A 20,630-nucleotide genomic window follows, 5' to 3' on the forward strand; every position below is an offset into this window, starting at 1 on the left:
TCGATTACTGTATAAATTTCACTGGCAGTGAAGGAGTTAAGTGTGTCCTATTGTGTATTCTAACTGAAGGGGGATGGGGACTGTGCAGGGAAGATAACAGATCGCTGTTCATACTCTGTATGAACAGACAATCTGTCACTTCTCCCCTCAGAGAACCGGAAACTGTGTGTTTATATACACAGTTCCGGGTTCTCCGTGTCCCAGCGGCGATTGCAGGAGCCCGGCGGTGATTGAGACTGCCGGCACTTGTATTAGCTTGCGCGCCCCCTAGTAGCCACAGGGCGAAGCGACATTAGATAATGTCGTTTCGCCCCGCCCGGGCCATTATGCCACAGTACAACTGCGGCGGATGGCGGCAACTGGTTAACATGATGACGTACAGTATCTCACAAAAGTGAGTACACACCTCACATTTTTGTAAATATTTTATTATATCTTTTCATGTGACAACACTGAAGAAATTACACTTTGCTACAATGTAAAGTAGTGAGAGTACAGCTTGTATAACAGTGTAAATTTGCTGTCCCCTCAAAATAACTCAACACACAGCCATTAATTTCTAAACCGCTGGCAAAAAAAGGGATTACACCCCTAAGTGTGTATGTCCAAACTGGGCCCAATTAGTAATTTTCCCTCCCCAGTGTCATGTAACTCATTAGTGTTACAAGTTCTCAGGTGTGAATGGAGAGCAGGTGTGTTAAATTTGGTGTTATTGCTCTCACTCTCTCATACTGGTCACTGGAAGCTCATGGCAAATAATTGAGGATCTGAAAAAAAGAATTGTTGCTCTACATAAAGAGGATTGCCAAGACCCTGAAACTGAGCTGCAGCACAGTGGCCAAGACCATACAGCTGTTTAACAGGACAGGTTCCACTCAGAACAGGCCTCACTTTAGTTGACCAAAGAATTTGAGTGCAGTGCTCAATGTCATATGCAGAGGTTGTCTTTGGGAAATATACGTATGAGTGCTGCCAGTATTGCTGCAGAGATTGAAGGGGTGGGGGTCAGCCTGTCAGTGCTCAGACTATACGCCGCATAGTGCATCAAATTGGTCTGCATGGTTGTCATCCCAGAAGGAAGCCTTTTCTAAAGATGATGCATGAGAAAGTCTGCAAAGAGTTTTCTGAAGACAGACTAAGACGTGGATTACTGGAACCATGTCCTGTGGTCTGATGAGACCAAGATAAACTTATTTGGTTCAGATGGTGTCAAGCGTGTGTGGTGGCAACCAGTTGAGGAGTACAAAGACAAGTGTGTCTTGCCTACAGTCAGGCATGGTGGTGGGAGTGTCATGGTCTGGGGCTGCATGAGTGCTGCTGGCATTGGGGAGGTGCAGTTCATTGAGGGAACCATGAATGCCAACATGTACTGTGACATACTGAAACAGAGCATGATCCCCTCCCTTCGAAGAGTGGGTCATAGGACAGTATTCCAACATGATACCCACCCAAAACACACCTCCAAGACGACCACTGCCTTGCTAAAGAAGCTGAGGGTAAAGGTGATGGACTGGCCAAGCACGTCTTCAGACCTAAACCCTATTGAGAATCTGCACGGCATCCCCAAACAGAAGGTGGAGGAGCGCAAGGTCTTTAACATCCACCAGCTCCACAATGTCGTCATGGAGGAGTGGAAGAGGACAACCTGTGAAGCTCTGGTGAAATCCATGCCCAAGAGGGTTAAGGCAGTGCTGGAAAATAATGGTGGCCACACAAAATATTGACACTTTGGGTGCAATTTGGACATTTTCACTTAGGGGTGTACTCACTTTTGTTGCCAGCGGTTTACACATTAATGGCTGTGTGTTGAGTTATTTTAAGGGGACAGCAAATTTACACTGTTATACAAGCTGTACACTCACTACTTTACATGATAGCAAAGTGTAATTTCTTCAGTGTTGTCACATGAAAAGATATAGTAAAATATTTACAAATATGTGAGGGGTGTACTGACTTTTGTGAGATACTGTATACCGGGGATATGCAATTAACGGACCTCCAGCTGTTGCAGAACTACAAGTCCCATGAGGCATAGCAAGACTCTGACAGCCACAAACATGACACCCAGAGGCAGAGCATGATGGGGCTTGTAGTTTTGCAACAGCTGGAGGTCCGCTAATTGCATATCACTGCTGTATACAAACAACATTTCCCTAACGTCCCTGCATAGGAACTCAGGCTTCTGGCTTCCCTAGCGTACCTGCATTTGAAAGACTCCATCCTTGGCAGAGTCTATCCTTGGCATATTCAGGAGGGACTGCAAGCCCCAGAAATCCTCCTAGGCAGTGGGAACGAGTCCAGCCAAACCGAACCATCTGGAACTGAACCAGCAAAACCGTAACAAGAACCCCCTAGGCAACTCCTGGGTCTGGACCTCCATCCTTTTTATAGCACACAGGACTGGGGTGTCAGACCAAGAAAAACACAACTAATGCCCAACTTCCCGGCTGGGGCAACGTCAACCACTACCTGTCTATAAGTAGTGCATCACCAACATAGGACCTATCCTAACTATTGTCTTAGTAGGGAACAACATAGGACCACGGCCAATAGAAAAAATAATCATATCCATATATGGCACAAAATGGTATTCTACAACCGCTGACTTTTATGTAAGCCAAAAATTGGTAAAGGACATGGGCCAAACTAAATGTTTAATTTAAGCCACACAGGCCAAGGGTTTACGTCTCGAAAATCTGCTTGTACTCTTTTTTAAACTTTAGTCAGTGTCAGCTCTGGGATGGGATATGGTCCATGAGCATGCACTTCCAGCACAAAAGTGGATATTTTTTATCCAAAAATGTTGTGGTCTGATTGGTTAGAAGAGTTGGAGGCTAATTCCTTCCAAATGGCAGTTGTATGGTTCTCTTTAAATGAGGTGATGATCTTTCCTACATGGAAAAAGCTGCAAGTAGATGACTTCTTCTGACGTACAGGTGAGGTGATGCTTAATCTTTATCCTTTTTCGTTACTCTGCTAAACGGATTGGGATCAAACATCACCTCACCTGTAATCTCTCCTACAGCTGAAAAAATAAAATTATATTGAGTTCTCTAATGTGTGATGACAGATATTTAAGCTGCTCTGGAAGTGACAGGTCAGCCTCGCAAGTTAGCGATTATATGAGAAATATGAGACAGTTTTGATATACCAACTACACATATGAGGCAAGATTGTAAAATTAGTAGTATGAGGAACTATTTCCTTTAATATAGGATATTTTTCTCGTTCAAAATTTTTTATTTTATGTTAAAATAAATTACATGTACAGAATATAAGACAAATTATGTGATACCAGAAAAAAAAATAGACATATTGAAGTACGGATGATACAAAGCAAAGAAGAATTTCAAGATATTCTCGTGAGAATGACAATAAATGGCCTTATATATTTTAGAATTTGAAAACATTCTTATAGCTGAGTTTTAAACATTTTAATCACAAGAAAATATAAATATGTCTAAAAGAAAATATATAATTTTAAAGTTTTGACCATAACTTCTAAAGTATATTTATAGTAAGTATTATATAGTAAGGGAAGAACATAAAAGGTATATAGGAGGGGGAGGGGAGGGAATAATTCTCCGGAGGAGGTTTTATATATCATCTAATGTTGTAATTCTATAAAAAATCTTAATCACCATAACAGTAAGACTCGGATGTCAATATTATCTGACGTATAATATTTAATCCAGGGTTTCCATATGATATCAAACTTTGTCATCTGGTTTTTATCTATTGCGTCCATTTTAGCATGGATGAAAGATTGATTCATTCTACGTTTGGTTTCTGCAATATTCACCACATCTGTTTTCCACGCATTGGCTATAGTCTGCTTTGCGGCTATCAGGAGTGTAAGAACTCATTTGAATTGTTTCTGATTCAGAAAGGCTGGTTTTAAATTAAGGAGAGCTATAATTGGGTCTGGAAAAATTGGACGATCAAAACATTTTGTAATTATCAGAAAGATCTTTTTCCAAAATGATTGTACAATTGAGCAATGCCACCAGGTATGTATATAGGTACCTTTTTTCTGGACAGCCACGAAAGCAGAGGCCAGTGTTGTCTGTTGAGAATTTGCAGGAACCAAATACCAGCGTGTGAGAACTTTATATGATGATTCAGACGCCAATATATTTATAGAGGAAGATTTTGTGAAAGACCATATGTTGGACCAAGACCTAGAATCGATCGTACAATCCAAATCTTTTTCCCACTTGGCCACATATTTAGGTATAACAGTATTAGAATTAGATATCAATTGTGTATACAATGATGTAATGCGACCTTTAGCATGTGGTTCCTTGAGACAAAATCTTTCAAATTGAGAAATATTGTGTAAGTTTACATTTAAATTGAGAAGAGGAGTATAAAAATCTTTGATTTGGAGATATCTGAATATTTCTGATTGTGGAAGCTTATATAATTCACATAGATCTGTAAAAGATTTTATTGATGTAGTTGAAGTTAAATTATATAGACAAGTGATACCAGCCTTAGACCAAGCTTTAAAGGTTTTGGGATATTTCCAGGCTGGGTAAAAAGTCGGATTCTTGTGGAAAGATAATAGCGGATTTTGTGGAGATTGCAGACCATGTGAATTTCTATACCTATCCCATATAGATAGAGAGTGCTTAGAAATGGGCTTATTTATAGACTTACGATCCGCAGGTTGTAACCATAATATATTGTTTATAGGAAGAGGATCACAGTCTACAGCTTCAATGAGGACCCATAAAGGAATCTCTGTAGAAGAGTGATATTTTGTTAATTGAGATAATTGAGCTGCCTTATAATATATGTTAAAGTCTGGGAATCCCAAACCACCCAAAGCTTTGGGGAGAACAAGTGTTTTTTTGTGAAGTCTGGGTTTTATTTTCCCCCAAGTAAATTTCGTTACTTTTTGTTGAATCAGCCTAAGAAAATATGCAGGAATATGAATCGGGAGAGTTCTGAATAAATATAAAAATTTCGGAAGAACAGACATTTTTATGATATTGATTTTCCCAAACCATGATATCGGCATTGATAACCAATTAGATAACGACCTTGTAATATTTTTTAATAGAGCTGGGTAATTAGCTGCAAATAAATTGGAGGGGTTAGGAGTAAACTGCACACCCAGATATGAGAGGCTATGATCTACCCACTTAAAGGGTACTGAATTTTGTAAAGATTGTTTATCTTTTTCGACAAGTGAAATGTTTAATGCTGAAGATTTTTGAATATTGACCTTAAGGCCCGAAATAAATGAGAATTCTTGTAGTACAACCATAAGATTTGGGGCCGAAACATGTGGAGAAAAAGGAGAATATCGTCTGCGAATAAACAGAGCTTATGATGAAAGCCACCCATTTCAATACCTGTTATAGTGGGTTCCATCCTAATTCTTTGTGCTAAAGGTTCAATGAGTAAAGCAAATAATAATGGCGAAAGTGGACATCCTTGACGAGTCCCCCTCAGTATATTAAACTCGTCCGATTTGTACCCTGCATATCTGATATAAGCTTTGGGATCTTGATACAAACTAGAGATCCATCGTAAAAAATGAGGGCCGAATCCCCATTTGGAAAGGGTATAGTTCATATATGACCAAGATACTGTGTCAAAAGCTTTCATAATATCTAAAGAAAGAAAACAAGTGGGAATACGTCTTTTTTTAGCGGCATGTGACAGGAGTGTTGCACGTCTAATATTATCTCCTGCTTGACGTAATGGAATGAAGCCCATATGATCACGATGTATTAGATTGCCTATAATAGTATTTAATCTGTTAGCTAGAATTTTGGCTAAAATTTTTATGTCCAAATTTAATAACGAAATAGGGCGATAATTAGACCATATTGAATCGTCTGTGTGAGGTTTAGGGAGCATACAGATAATTGCAGTTAGGGTTTCTCTTCTAAAAGAATGACCTTCCAAAAGGGAATTAAAAGTGTTTGTCAAGACTGGAGATAGGATGTCTACAAACGTTTTGTAATACAGCGCAGAAAAACCATCAGGACCTGGCCTTTTATTTAGTTTCAGATTTTTGATAACTTCAGATACCTCTCTAATTGACACTGGTTCCTCCATCATTTCCATTTGTGTTTTAGATAGTGTCGGTAGAGATATATAAGAGAAAAAATCATTTGCTCTAGAAGGGTCCAACTCATTATTAGAAGAGTATACATTTTTTAATTGTGTTTTGAATTTTTGTAATATTTTTAAAGGATTATTTGTGTATACCCCCCTAGAGATTTTCAGACGTATCGGTTTCGTTGGGTTCTGGCAGGATTTTAATGCCCTGGCTAATAGTGTGTGAGGTTTATTCGCATTGATATAGAAATTGTGTTGTGATCTCTTGATGGTTTTATCCGCTGCTTCAGTAAGGAATAGATCAAATTCCAATTTAGCTTTGTCAAGATTTATTTTAGATAAAGAAGAAGGGTTATTTTGGAATGCTGTGTGACATTTATTGAAATTTGTTTCTAAAGTCTGACAAAAGATTTTCCGCTCTCTGTTGAATATGTTTGCTTGCTGTAGGCATATGCCACGGAGAACAGGTTTGTGTGCTTCCCATAATGTAGTCGGAGAGACGTCAGGTGTGGAGTTATATTTTATATAATCTTTGAGCGCAATTTCAATATTATTTTTATGAGCTGGATTTTTGAGTAGGAAATCTCTTAATATCCATGTTGGATCTTTTTTTTTTGGAATTATAGAGGCAACAGTAATGTAGCCTGCACTATGATCGGACCATGGGATGGGAATAATTTTTGTAGATATTATTTCTGGAATTAGCCCTATGGACATAAATATATGGTCTATCCTAGAGAATGAGCGATGAGGGAATGAGTAATGTGTGTATTGTCTCTTGGTTGGATTCAATTCTCTCCAAGTATCTACTAGGTTATGTTTTGTAATTAGTTTTGATAAGAGTTGTTTGTCTGCTGTATGTGACTGTGGGATTGGTGATTTATCCAAAAATGGGAATATGGTCTGATTAGAATCTCCACATAGAATTGTAGTACCTATTTTGTGGTGTTCTATAGTTTGAAATAAATGAGAAAGAAAAGAAATAGGATTTTTGTTAGGAGCGTAATATGATGTAATGGTGATAGCGGTATCAAGTAGGTGTCCTTTAAGAATCAAGTAACGACCTTCTGGATCCTTGATTTCTTTCATTAGTGAAAATGGTGTATTGCGATGGAAAGCTATAAGCACGCCTCGTTTTTTAGAGGAGGCCGAAGCTATGTATACTTGGGGGTAGTCTTTACTGAAAAATTTGGGAGTGGATTGTGACGCAAAATGAGTCTCTTGGAGGCAAACTATATGTGCTTTCTTGGATGAAAATGTGCAGAAGGCTTTAGTGCGTTTGTGTGGAACGTTTAGTCCCTGAGTATTTAATGATATGATGTTTAATGGGGCCATGGAGTTGGGAAAAGTAAATATGTGTTGGTGTTTATGTTAGAACGTGTGTCATATAAGAAATTGTTTGTCTCCAGAGTATAGGGGTGGAGGGAAAGGAGATAATTACTGAAAAAGAAAATACAATTAATATACAATATTGAAATATATCTTAACATATCTATGTTCTTAATGTGTCCGTTGGGAGGAGAACATTTCTCCCTCCAAGGGTACATGAGCCACTGTCAACTGCCCGGTGTACACCGAGCTGCTGAGGGTAGCAAGAGAGGGTGCAAGGAACTTCCCTGCAGGACACCAAGAGCCAATCATATAATTTCATTTTTCAAGCAGAAAATAAAATGTAAGATTAAGGCAACCTCAGAGACAAAGAAGAGAAGAAAGAGAAAAAAAAGTTATAATAAGGTGCCTAAATTATTAGGAACATTTCTTAAATAAGATTATGATAAAAATATTGATTGGAAGTCAGAGAAAAAACTCGGCAGTAGACATTCTGTTGAAAAGGCAAGATAGTAGCCTCAGTACAAGTGTTTATCAGTCCATAGTGTCAGCCAGATCTGGAGGTGGAGATTGTATGTGACTTCTTTTCTGTGGATTGTAGTCTTATTCTCTTCTGGAAGCAGAGGAGGGAGTATCAGCATATGAGAATGATTTTTGGCGAGTGTCCACAGCATCTCTTGATGTGTTTATCATCCCGTTTCTGTAAAGTAGTTTGCAGGTCCTTAGCTGTTCGGCACATATACTTGCGACTTTGGAAAGTAAAACGCACTGAGAAAGGAAAGCCCCATTGGTAGATTATGTCATTTCGCTGTAATATTTGCAGTAGTGGTTTCAGGGTTCTTCTTTTATTGACTGTAATCTGTGAGAGGTCTGTGAATAATTGATATTTATGACCCTGGAAATTTAGGGGATCTTTATTTCTAGCTGTATTTAGCAGTAGTTCCTTAGTGCGGTAGAAATGCAATTTTGCGATAATGTCACGGGGAGGACCATCTATTTTCTTTGGTGCTAGGGCTCTATGAACCCGGTCCATTTCAAGACGCTCTAGTGGGATAGCTGGTTGTAATTCATGAAAAAGTGCAGTAATAGCACCGTTTAAATCAGTCACAGATTCGGGTATTCCTCTAATACGTATATTGGAGCGTCTTTCACGATTTTCGAAATCCTCCAATTTGGATTGTAATATGTCATTTTCCTCTTTAAGAAAATAAATTTCTGAGGCAATGTTAGATGTATAATTTTCCAGATCGTCTGATCTAATTTCCAGTGCTGATGTACGCTGACCAAGTATTCTAATTTCTTTGGTAAGGCTTGTGGTGATGATATCTGCAGTGGTTTTTAGTGATTTTTGAAGCAGATTTTCTATTTGTTTCAGCGTTACAAAATATAGGATATTTTTCATGTTGCTTCCTCCATCAATCCTGGTGATTTGCTGAAACATTCTGTGAATTCTGTAGGCATTTTTTTTAAACTTTTTTTTCGGTGGTGTTCTTTGCACAATCAATCCATGAAAATTGTCATATCACATGAATTCTTGAATTTATGGACATTCTTATCACTTACGTTATTGCTGTTATTATTTAAAGAGTAACTCCCACTTTTGTTGAGAAAAAAACATTCCCCTCTGGGTGAGCTCTGTACATTGCAAGGATTTTAACAGATTGTTGCAGATTCCTACCTTTTGTTATTCTAAGGAAATCCCTGTGTGTTTGTCTGTGTCCATGTACACACTGAATCAAACACGAATGTTTACATAATTATCAAGCAACTGCTGCACCTGCAGGGCTCTAATGAGGAGAATTACAGGGTCTATATCTCTATAGATGTGATTTCCTACTGGGAGTATCTCACCAAAAATGACATTTTTGTTACATCTGATTTGTATTTTAGTGCAGATTTCTGCGAAAATCAGTCAGCCAATCACACAAGCAGGAAATTATGTTTCGGGGGGGGGGGGGGGGGGGGCGTTCTGTATACCATCTATGTATAGAACACCTTCAAGTTGCCATCTTTAATTGGAGTTTACAGAAAATTACTGAGCTGCCGATTAGTAAAGATAATTTTACATAACATTCAATATATGATATATATATATATATATATATATATATATATATATTTATTTATTTATATATCTAAAATAATATGATAATATGACTTGTGCCGCATTTGTATACACTATATTATAATTTTTTTTTATTTGCTATTTTTTCCCCCACAAAAGTGAAGTTACCTTTTAAATATGAGCTCCATGGACCATACAAAATTGCCCCTTGCACTGGGGCTGCCCCCACACTGCAAGGGTTTAATGCTCTTATAGATTTAGGGCAGTCTTTATCATACCCTTTAACACTGGGGAACGCTTGAAATAACTTTCTAGTCTTCTTGATGAACCAGGATAATAATTACTATAGCTACAATTCTCTGAACATTAGCATGATGATCAGTGGGAAGAATTCCTCCTTACAGATAACTAACAAAGATCATTAGGGTCGCTGGTCACGTACTATATATACAAAAGGCCAAAATTGCTCAAGGAACCCCTAGCAACCTCTGGAAGAACCCTGGTAGAGGTCTAGTGCAGTGTTTCTCAACTCCAGTCCTCAAGGCGCCCCAACAGGTCAGGTTTTCAGGATTTCCCTCAGATGAAACGGCTGCGGTATTTACTAAGGCAGTGAAACGGATAAAATCACTTGTGCAAAATAATGAAAATCCTGAAAACATGACCTGTTGGGGCGCCTTGAGGACTGGAGTTGAGAAACACTGGTCTAGTGTATCGGAAAAAAAAAGCACTTTTACTTACCTGATCCTCCACGCTTGTAGACTTCCTCAGCACTGCTAGACTGGTCCCTGCTGCCTTTTCTCCCCTTCACTCTGGCAGTTGCAGGTCCTCTAACAAAGGCATAACTAGAACCTTCAGAGCCCCAGTGCAAAAAAATGTAAAGGGCCCACTGACCCTTTCCATTGTTTCCACGGCCCCTACCACTGATCCTTTACTCCTGTTTAAGGGCCCTTTATAAGCCCTTGTTCACACTGCTGCGACTTATCATGCGACTTGCACCTATTGCGTGACTTCATCATTTTGTCCCTGATGAAGTCACGTAATAGGTGACAATACGCATAGGAATACACAGGCACTGGAAGTGACATCCTGAGCACGAGCGTCGCGCTTGTTTTGTTTTATCTTGTTCTTTATGTTTTATGTGAGTACCACTATATGCCTATTCGTTTAATAAATTTGTGTTTGGAATACTTCACTATTGGGACCCCTTGTTCTTCTCCTTTCCCTGCCCATGTGATATACTGCCTCAAGAGGCAGGACAGTTGGAAGCCAAATTTGCAGCCCTAGGTCTGTAAGGCTACAGACCTAGCACCACCATCTGTAGGATACAGTGCTTTGAATACTATTTCATGCTGTCTACCTTACAGCAGTGAGGTAAGGAGCCACTGCACTTGGTTGCGGGCACACTGAAGACTCAAGATCACCTAGTCCCTTTAAAATCGGTTGTTTGGATGCTACCACCAGCACCAGCATATTTCTTAAGCCCCATACACACTATCAGTTTGTCTGCTGAGTTTTTCCTTCAGATTTACCAAAACCATATAATATGAAGTCAAACCTTAGGAGTTTCAATGTGTATGCAATCAGGCAGGCCCTTCTACTACATGGTTTTGGTAAATCTGAAGGAAAAACTCAGCAGACAATCTGATAGTGTGTATGGGGCTTAAGTTTTGTAAAGACTTTGCACACTGGTTTTATTAATTTATTCACGGATTGTATTTAATGTGGCACTTTGTTATGTATGCACTCTATGTCTAAGTTTCAGCAAATTTGATAATATTATTTATGGCACTCATGCACTTTAATTGATGCTAGCATAGTGGATTCACGTCATTTGTTGAATTTAATAGTTTGATGTACACAATTTATCTGGCTGTTTTAGCACTGTTAACCTCATCTATTCATTTATTGTGCAATGGTTTACATATGTAGCGTCGGCTCCTGAAGAGCATGAGCTATGCTTTTTGAAAGTTAAGGTTACACTTGAACCGCAGTTTGGTTTGGGTACAATTGTTCTAAATTTGGACCTCAGCATCAGTCTGACCGGACTATAGGATGTTCAGCCTGGCCATAGAGGGCACCGTCTCTTCTGGCAGGCATAGAACCACAGTTTAGTTGGGTACTTTACTCTCTCTCAGAGCCTGCCCAGTGGGAGTGTCACTCTTGCTGTGCTTTCTGGGAGAGGGTACTTAAGATGCGGATGTCACGTGATTTGGGGTTCCAGTCCAGAAGGATTTTCTGACTCCATGGTCTTGGTCCTCCTGACCAGCCCCCAGGAAGGCTATGGCCTGGGGTGCGGATCCACCTGACTTATTGTCTCAGGCTGGTTAGTCTGAGGCAAGGAAACTAAAGCAGGATTCCGAGGTGGTCCGGTGCCGTCTCCGGTAGTTGGAGAGGCCCAGTAACTTCATAGCTATCCAGGGGAGGACTCTTCAGAAGAAGGCCACGTACGGATTGGTTTCTTAGCAAGAGCCTGGAGGGGCTGAGGTACCCGAGAGAATCCGGTCTCGTGGGTATCGCCAAGCTGGCTGAAAGATCCAGGTATCACAAGAGTGTTCCATAAGTGTTAGTTTCCTGAAGTCTACAAGACTGTCTGTGGCAGAGATGTACTCCTGTATGTTCTACAACAACGTCTGTGGCAGAGACTTGTTCCTGATTTAAACACCTTGTTAGCTGCTAGGCCTTGTGAAAGAGGGACTATCCAACTTGAGTGAACATCCAGTTGTGAATGGTTATTCTCTGGATTTAGTCAAAGTAAGCAAGTTCTTCATTATGGACTTTGACACTAATGCCGCGTACACACGACCGGACTTTTCGAGGGACTAGGTCCAACGGTCTTTCCGACGGACTTTTGGCTGGGGGCCCGACGGACTTCTCGAATGAACGGACTTGGCCACACACAATCACACCAAAGTCCAACGGATTCGAACGTGATGACGTACGACCGGACTAGAATAAGGAAGTTTATAGCCAGTAGCCAATAGCTGCCCTAGCGTCCATTTTTGTCCGCCAGACCAGCATACACACGAACGGATTTCTCGGTCCGGCGGAGTTCCGGTGGAAAAATTTAAAACATGCTCTATTTCTAAAGTCCGCTGGATTTTTGGCAAGCAAAGGTCCGATGGAGCCCACACAAGATTGAATTGTCCGACGGACTCGTTCCGTCGGACCTTTGCTGTCAAAAAGTCCGGTCATGTGTACACGGCATAAGAGTACCTGAACTTTCCTCCTAACCCTCTGATCCTATTTTAAGAGACTGTTTGTTTAGTCTACATTTTGCAAATAAAAATCCCTTTATGCGGATGTGTCGTCAGTCTCTGAGTTTACTGGGCCGTCTACCACGGGAACCACTAGACACAGGTCGAGGAGGAGAAGGTAGCGGTAAGCCCAATCAAACCAGCAGCTCCTTCGGTGGTCAGTGCTACACATATTTGCCATTTTAGCACTTTATATAATTGGGGCGCAACACCATATATTGATTTTTCTTGATTTTTTCTTTGGGTGGGGTTTGCACCCCTGTCGGTGGTTTACTGCAACAAATTTTTACTTCTTGTTTATTTCTTCCTATATCATAGTAGCGTGGGAATACCTACTACTACACAGTGTGATTGGGGCTGTCTAATAAAACAAACTTTGCCTCTGCCATTTAAAGGGCTCACTCACATGTGTGGCTATACTGACCCCCATCTGAAATGCTATCCGCAGTGGATCATTTTTAGCGGGTTTTTGACAGGCAGTGAGGAGATGATTTGTCACTTTTCCCCTGCCTGCTTTAACATTTAAAATGCCACCCAACCACGCTGCAACTGTGTGCATTTTATGTGATCGTAGGTTAATTTAGACTCGACCCCATTCACTTGAATTGGTCATATTTTTATCAGAGGCCCGCCGGCTGAATGCCATATGCCATTTAACTTTTGTCACAGTCACAGAGCAAAGGATCATGGCTGAATCATCTCCATCATATCATCATCTACAGCTATTACCTTTTGTACCACCTCCCCCTCCCTTTAAATTGTAAGCTTCATGGGCAGGGCCCTCCCATTCCTACTGTATTATAATTGTACTGTCCCCCCTATACATTGTAAAGCGTTGCATAAACTGTTGGCGCTATATAAATCTTGTATAATAATAATAATGGCCATGGCATGGGTACAGCCCTGAGCAGCTGCATTGCTTGTTTGTAGGCACAAATTTACTTTAATGCGTTCTCTGCATTAAGGTAAAAAATGTTCCATTACCTTTCCTACCCCCTCTGTCCCTAAACACTTCCTTGGCTCCATGTCACTGCTCCAGCTATGTCTCCGGTTCCAGCACCGCTTTCTTCCTGCTTTTTACAGGAGAAATTGAGAGTAGCAAAGCCAAAAAGTCCTGCTTCTGTCAATCAAACTTCTGTGAGTAAGGAGAAGGGGTGTGGCTTACTGGCCCTGTGTGTGCCTTTGGATGCGCACAGCCCGGCTTGAGACCCACTGGATCGCACACATATGGGTGTCTCCTAAGAACTCAGCTTGCTTCAATAGGCATCTTAAGGAAGGAGGAGTGGACAGCACTGTTGGGGATTGCCAGAAGAGGAGGAAAGTGTAATTTCTGTGCAGTATCGCTGCAGTACAGGCAAGTATGACCTCTTTTTTATTTTATTTCTTTTTATATTGGCTTTAGTATCACCAAGCTATGGGTCAGTGTTGCCAACCATCAGTATTTTATATAAAAAATGGGCACTTTTCTCCTGCCATTAAATGTCTGTGGCAAAAAAAGGTTGGCAATTAAAAATATGACACTCTGCTCGGAGCTGGGCATGTGCAGTTCCGTCCTGGGGGGTGAGGTGGTGCCTGAACGCGTTGTGTGATGTCATAGTCCAAGGTGACCGGAGCCTTGTATACATGTCTGCGGTATGAGAGCAAGGCAAGCTGGGAGTGGGACTGTCAGAGCTGTTTGGACTGGTGTGGACTGAATGGACTACCTGACGTGGACGTGTCACTGTGACTCAGGAGGGGACGTGTCGGTGAGGTGTCATCATCAACTATGCTGCACACTTCTGTCAATTTCATGTGTGTGCCTATCCATTCTAATTTCTTGCCCTCCTGATTCCTGTCCCTGAGCTACTTACTATATCAAAAATAAAATATGTTTTTTTGCATTAATATTGACCTTAAATCACATTGCTAATTGTATATTGTACTTGTTTGTAGCATAAATATGAAACTTGCACTTAAAATTGTAATTTTGTAACGTTTGGAAATGGCAGTAAAAACTTGGCTGTGCCAGTACATTTTGGGTGTCATGTCAGTAAATTTCAATTGGGTAGACTGGCAACACTGCTGTGGGGCTGTATCTTTCTATTCATGTATACAACTCTAGGTCCTCCATGCAAGGGTGGCTCCATAAGATGCTGCAAAAGAAAGGAGCCACCCTGGAAACAGGAAACCTGGGACAGTGGTCATGGCACCAGCTTAAAGTGGATGTAAAGCCTTAAAGCGGTACCCCAGCTTCCCCTAACACTTACCCGAGCCCCCTCTCGATCCAGTGATGTCCACAAGAACCTTGGCTCTCCGGTGACTCACACTCCTGATTGGCTTTTGGTAGCAGCATGAGCCATTGGCTCCCGCTGCTGTCAATCACAGCTAGTGAGCCAACCAAGAGACGTAGGGGGTGGAGCCGAGCCGAGCCATGGCTCCATGTGTGAAAGGACACACAGAGCTGCGGCTTGGGAGCACACCTTTTTGGGTGCTCCCAGAGAAAGCTGCTTGCCGCGGGGCCACCTGGCAGGAGCAGGAGGCCAGGAGCGCCGGTGTAGGACCCGAGAAGAGGAAAAACCACTGCACGGAGCAGGTAAGTATGACATGTTTGTTATTTTAATGTTAAATAAAATGAGGGTTTAGCATTCTATGAATTAACATGAAAAACCTTCTGTGCTACAGAATCCCCCCCCCCCCCCCCAGCTCTCCCTTATTCTTACCTGAGCCTGATCTGATCCAGCGATGTGCACTCTCTGGGCAGATTAATAGCAGCGGGAGCCATTGCCTCCCACTGCTTTCAATCAAATTCTGTACCAATGGAGCAGGGGCCGAGCTGCCTGCTCTCTGACAACAGATGCAGACAGTGTGGCTCAGGAGTGAGCCTGCACGGGTGCCACCATGGAAAACAGCTTCCCGGGGTCAGGGGGGAGCACTTGCTGAAGAGGAAGGGTTTGGAGCACTGGAGGGGGACCCCAAAAGAGGATCGGGGCTGCTCTGTGCAAAACCATTGCACAGAGCAGGTAAGTATGTTTGTTATTTATGTTTTTTTTATTTTTATTAAAGCGGGAGTTCCGCCGTTTTTTTTTTTAAAAGCCAGCCGCTACAAATACTGCAGCTGCTGACTTTTTAAATAAGGACACTTACCCGCCCAGCGCTCCCGCGATGTCGGCACCCGAAGCCGATCTCTCGATCGTCTCTCGGGTGCTGCCGCCGCCATCTTGGGTATGGGAATCAGGAAGTGGAGCCTTGCGGCTTCATTTCCCGGTTCCCTACTGCGCATGCGCGAGTCGCGCTGCGCAATAAGGATGGTCCCCGCTGTCTCTGGGATCCGTGTGTTTCCCAGCAGACAGCGGGGGAACCTGCGGAAAGGGGCGTAGATTTTGCAGAAAGGGGCGTAGATTCTGCAGATATCTATGCCGGAAGTGGGTGCAGATACCTGTACTGTACAGGTACCTACACCCCCCTCCCGCCTGAAGGTGCCAATTGTGGCGCCGGAGGGGGGGAGGGTTCCAATGAGCGGAAGCTCCACTTTAAGCTTTTTTTTAACCTGGAACATAACCAAGGATTACAAGATAAAGAAGCTGCATACTCTGTAAGTGATTAAATCAGCTGCTGAAAATGCTTAAAGTATTACTAGTAAAATCAGTCTGTATATGCAGCATAGCATGCTTGTTATACTCACTGTGGGACTTAAGGGGTTAATCCTCTGCATTGTGTAAAAAGTCTGTTTTATCCAATACATTTTATTGTCAATCTGGGGAAGGCCAGCTAAGCAACAAATACCTGCACATGCTCAGTTGTGTCTTTTATGCTGGAGAGAACAGTTACTTGTTCTCAGAGATAGCCAGGTCACATACTATTGGCATCACACATCTGGGCGTGTATACAGGCTGCGGTGGAAATCTCCTCCTTCCTGTAACTGTGGTAGTATACAGATCATACAAAATGGCATATAGTGGCAGTATTTTAATGTAAAAAGAGGATTTCTAAGCTGTGGGCACTGTGTGTGTGTGTGAGGGGGGGGGGGGGGGGGGGGGGGGGGTGCAGATGAACTATTTTCATATTACTGGGTTTAGTAACACTTTAAAAACTAACAGTCTAATATTTAAGTGATTGTAAAGGATATTTTTTTATTTTTTAAAAATAACTTACATATCATACTTACCTCCACTGTTCAGCTCATTTTGCACAGAGTGGCCCCGAACCTGCTCTTCTGGGGTCCCCGGCGGCTCTCACGGCTCCTCCCCGCATCAGATAAACCCCTGGGAGAAGCGTTCTCCCGAGGGGGTTAACCAGCGGGTGTGCTCCCGAGTTCAGCATTTGTGTCCACAGACACGAATGCCAGACTCGGCCCTGCCCCCGGCACCTGTGCCATTGATTTGATTGACAGCAGCTGGAGCCAATGGCTGCGCTGCTATCAATCTATACAATCAAGAGCTGGGACCCCTTGGAGAGAGGGACTCAGGTAAGTAAAATGGGGGGGGGGGGGGCTGGTGACTGCCAGGTGTTTTTTTACCTTAATGCAAAAAAAACGAGGATTTACAACCCCTTGACATTTGTATTGTCTGACACTTCTACCCTTCTATACCTCCAAACCCTTCCCCCCCATTAAACCAGACCAGACTGAGTTTGGAGTAAATGGCCAACGGCCTTGATTTATTAACCAAAATGTATAAATGACAAATATAAACTTTTATAAATAACTTTTAATAATAACACCTTGTAAACTTTCCCTTTAACACTGGAACATGGGTCCTTAGCATATCAAGGACCCTACTGGTCACTGCACCATCTATTTTACCTCTTGACCTCCAGACGGTATCCCCTATCTCGGAGGCTAAACCCAAACCAAGCAGTGACCCACCCCTTTTCTCCTCCGGTTACCCCCTTGTAACCAGGAAGTACATCAACAACCATCCCCATCCCCCTGGATGGGTACAACCTAATTACCACTAAACTGACCCCCCAAACAACCAGCACACCCCTACACTAACATCCTACCAAACCCCAGGGGAGGGTGGGTGGGAATCGCTTCCTCCTCTGCTCCACGAGTGGCCTAGCTTCCGCTCGGCTTCCCGCTGGACTCATAGGCTCCGCCCCCTGCTGGCCCCGCCTCCCGACTTCTTAAAGCGGCCCGTGCGATCTATTAAAAGCGGCGACAGTGCATGCAAACGAAATGTCATGCTGTCCCTCCGCTTAGCAGCCTACGGCTGCTGCGCCGTGCCTCTCTTGACATTTGTATTGTCTGACACTTCTACCCTTCTATACCTCCAAACCCTTCCCCCCCATTAAACCAGACCAGACTGAGTTTGGAGTAAATGGCCAACGGCCTTGATTTATTAACCAAAATGTATAAATAACAAATATAAACTTTTATAAATAACTTTTAATAATAACACCTTGTAAACTTTCCCTTTAACACTGGAACATGGGTCCTTAGCATATCAAGGACCCTACTGGTCACTGCACCATCTATTTTACCTCTTGACCTCCAGACGGTATCCCCTGTCTCGGAGGCTAAACCCAAACCAAGCAGTGACCCACCCCTTTTCTCCTCCGGTTACCCCCTTGTAACCAGGAAGTACATCAACAACCATCCCCATCCCCCTGGATGGGTACAACCTAATTACCACTAAACTGACCCCCCAAACAACCAGCCACAGCTCGAAAGGTGGTAAAGCCTTACCCTTTCGAGCACCGCCACACGCACAGTCCCCTCTGGATCCCCTCCTGCAGGCCTAACGCCCACAAGTCCGTCCCCACCTCATTTAAATGAACCCCGTCACTTCTCAAGTATCGCCAGGTCTCACACTCCAACTCCCGATGCCTGATGGCCAACCCCCCGGTCCTGCCGAAAAACCTGCTGACCTCCTTGTTGACCTTGACCCGGGCCCTGTCCACCTTCTTGTCTGACTGCGCCCACCTCCATGCCATCCTGCCCACCATATCCGACCATATCAAGACCATGCCCGGGTAGGCAGCCTTCAACCGAAGGCTGTCGCACTTAATATCCCGTATGAGGTCCCTCATGGACCTGACCCCCATGTCATTGCCCCCCACATGTGGGATCAATACGTCAGGCGGCCGGTCCAAGCGGGCAAACCTGTGGACTTCCCCCAGCACCCTGTTCCATCACATACCAGGGACCCCAATCCATCGAACCTGGGCTTCTTGTCTGGGAATCCCAAGCTGTCTCCCGTTAGGACGCACATCAGCTCTCTTCGCTCCCCAGAACACATATGAATGGCCCAGAATCCAGACCAAAGCCACCTCCGAACCTGTAAATAAAACCCAGTAAATACATAACAACCAACAACAGATGTCCTATGCCGATGTATGTCCCCCCCTTTCCCCCCCCCCCACCTGATCCGGCCTAACCCAACAGATGTGGCCGAACATACAGTCTAAACCTCCCCGATTCCCACCGTCCTATTCTCTTCACCGCCTCCGCACTTAGCCCGGCCCTGGACGCCTCCGTAGCCGCCCCTATTCGAAAAGAGTGCGACGAAAAACGGCCCCGGTCAAACCCCGCTGCCGTGACGCACTTCTGCAATATGGCATTAAACTGAAACTTAGACAAAAAGGTACCATCCGCATGTATAAAAAAGGGGCCCGCCACCCGTGGCCGGACACCCAGGAAAGCCGCCACCGTCCCCACCGGACATATGTCCCTCTCCGCAATGGGGGCCACTTCCACCAGTACCCCACTCCCCTCCTGATCCGTCTTTGACTTGCGCAACCACATTCTGACCCCATCCTGACCCCATTCCACATCGCACGCCTCCAACCCCCCGACCCGATACTTGGCCGGGCAGAACAGCTCCCCTATCCGGAAAGCCCCAAAAAACATCAAAGAAAAAGCCACCCTAAAGAGGCACTGTTCGTAATGGGACCCGCACACCGCCTCCACCACCTTGCACAGACCCCGAAGCATCTGAAAGGAAACCGGGCACCGCCCGTCCCTCTGTCTATGCTCCCTCCGATACCCCTTTACCGCCTGTCGCAGCCAAAACTCCTTGGTAAAATCCGGCCTCCCTTCCCATTTAAACAAGAAGGCCAACCCAGCCAGCTTCCTGTCTATGGAGGCCGCCGAAAACCCCCCTGTCCATATCCCTGCAAAGAAAGTAAAATACAGCTTGAGCCATGCCCGCCTCACCCGGGGCCATGCCGATCGCCGCAAGACATTCCGACCACTCCTGCCAAACCTTTGAATATGCCCTCCATGTTGCCTTACACACCGACCTCTCAATCAACCGCGCTGCAATTCCACCGCTATGTTCCACATCCAAGCCGGGCATGCGACCCCGTGACGCTCTGCCTCCGGTGCCAGCTCCCGAAACCTGTCCCACTGAAAACGAGACAGAGCGTCAGCCAAATTGTTCTCCACTCCCGGCAGATGCACAGCATAGATGAACGCATTAACCTGCAAACAACGCAAAACCAAGTGGCGTACTAGCCTGACCACCGGCCCAGAGGCCGCCGTCAGCCGATTAACCACATGCACCACCCCCAAGTTGTCGCAATTGAAGCGTACCTTCAAATTCCGAAAGGACTCCCCCCAAATCTCCAAGGCCACCACAATGGGAAACAGTTCAAGCAACACCAGGTTCTTCAGGAGCCCGGCATCAGCCCACTCCGCAGGCCACGGTGCTGCGCACCACTGACCCTTAAAGTAAGCGCCGAAACCCGACGACCCAGCCGCGTCAGTGAACAACTCCAGATCCCAATTGCTGATGGGACCCGACATCCACAGTGCACGCCCGTTGAAGGAGGCCAAAAAGGTCTGCCACACCACAAGATCGTCCTTGTGCTCCTGTTTTAGAGTCACGAAATGAGTCGGTGACCGGACCCCCGCCGTGGCCGAGGCCAACCGGCGGCTGAAAACCCGCCCCATCGGAATTATCCGACACGCGAAGTTGAGCTTG

Source organism: Lithobates pipiens, unplaced genomic scaffold (genome assembly GCF_037356315.1).
Source record: "Lithobates pipiens isolate NorthernLeopardFrog02 unplaced genomic scaffold, aLitPip1_a1.2 Scaffold_8, whole genome shotgun sequence".
In the NCBI taxonomy this organism is placed as follows: domain Eukaryota; kingdom Metazoa; phylum Chordata; class Amphibia; order Anura; family Ranidae; genus Lithobates; species Lithobates pipiens.